A 1,518-nucleotide genomic window follows, 5' to 3' on the forward strand; every position below is an offset into this window, starting at 1 on the left:
CTGGGGATTCAAACCCGCCACCTTAGGTGTACGTGGCTGGCGCCTTAGCCGGTTGAGCTATAGGCGCCGAGCCGCAGCTTTAGATTCTTAGGCTTAAGTGATTCCCTTGCCTCAACTGCTGGAGTAGGTGGGAATACAGGCACTCACCCCCGTGCCTGGCTATTTTTAGAGATGGGGGTCTCTCTCTCTTTTTTTTTTTTTGAGACAGATTTCACTATGTTGCCCTTGATAGAGTGCCATGGCGTCACAACTCACAGCAACCTCAAACTTTTGGGCTTAAGTGATTATCTTGCCTCAGCCTCCCAATAGCCTGCCACAATGCCTAGCTATTTTTTTGTTGTAGTTGTCATTGTTGTTTGGCAGGCCCAGGCTGGATTCGAAACTGCCAGCGCCGGTGTGTGTGGCTGGCGCCCTAGCTGCTGAGCTATAGGTGCCAAGCAGGGTCTCACTCTTGTTCAGACTGGTTTCCAACCTGTGAGTGCAGGCAATTCACCTGCCTTGGCCTCCTAGAGTGCTAGGATTACAGGCATGAGACACTAGGCCTGGCTTGCTTTCCACCTCTTGAATACTGTTCATCCTCCTGCAGTTTATAAATATTCTGAGTGTATGATGTGAGACAGTGGTAAACCAACACAGGCCCTGCCCTCAGGTGGCCCCCAGTCTCAGGATTACAGGTGGTGGCAAAGAGGAGGCATTTCCTAGCACATCAGTTTTATTTTTCACCATGGCACTTATGATAGCGTCTCATTAAGTGCTTGTTTATTGTCTCTTCCTCAGCAATGTCAGTTCTGCAAGAGAGACATTCTCTGCCTTGTTTGTATTGGTGCCTAGAACAGTTGACACACAGTACGGGCTAATATCTGTTGAATAAAGTAAGACATATCATTAAGTGGAGGCTAAGAAGCAGGAGGCGACTTGGTGAAAATGGAATGCTAAGCAGGATTTGAGAAAGTGTCTGCTAAGAACCTAAATGCAAAAAGACAGGCTTAGGGGCAGGACCAGACAGCAAGGACCAGGGTGTGGAGTATTGAGAGGTGTATGGTGTTCAAGGAACAGGCTCTTTGTTTAGAAAGCAATGGGGTTGGGTGGCCCCTGTGGGTCACTGAGTAGGGCGCTGGCCTCATATACCAAGGGTGGCAGGTTCGAATCCAGCCCCAGCCAAACTGCAACAAAAAAATAGCCGGGTGTTGTGTCAGGGTTGGCGCCTGTAGTCCCAGCTACTTGGGAGGCTGAGGCTAAGAGAATCACTTATGCCTAGAGTTGGAGGTTGCTGTGAGCTGTGACGGCACAGCACTCTACCAAGAGTGACAGAATGAGACTCTCTAAAAAAAAAAACCAATGGGGTTAATCATGCAGGAGTTTCAGAAGAAGAAAGAAAACAATGAAGAACCACTACTACAAGTGTATGACTTGGTCAGATTTATATATTTTTTTGAGATGGAGCCTCAAACTGTCACCCTAGGTAGAGTGCTATGGCATCACAGCTCACAGCAACCTCCAACTCCTGGGCTCAAGCGA

This window comes from Otolemur garnettii, unplaced genomic scaffold (genome assembly GCF_000181295.1).
Source record: "Otolemur garnettii isolate 467f Iridium unplaced genomic scaffold, OtoGar3 scaffold00140, whole genome shotgun sequence".
Taxonomy (NCBI): Eukaryota; Metazoa; Chordata; class Mammalia; order Primates; family Galagidae; genus Otolemur; species Otolemur garnettii.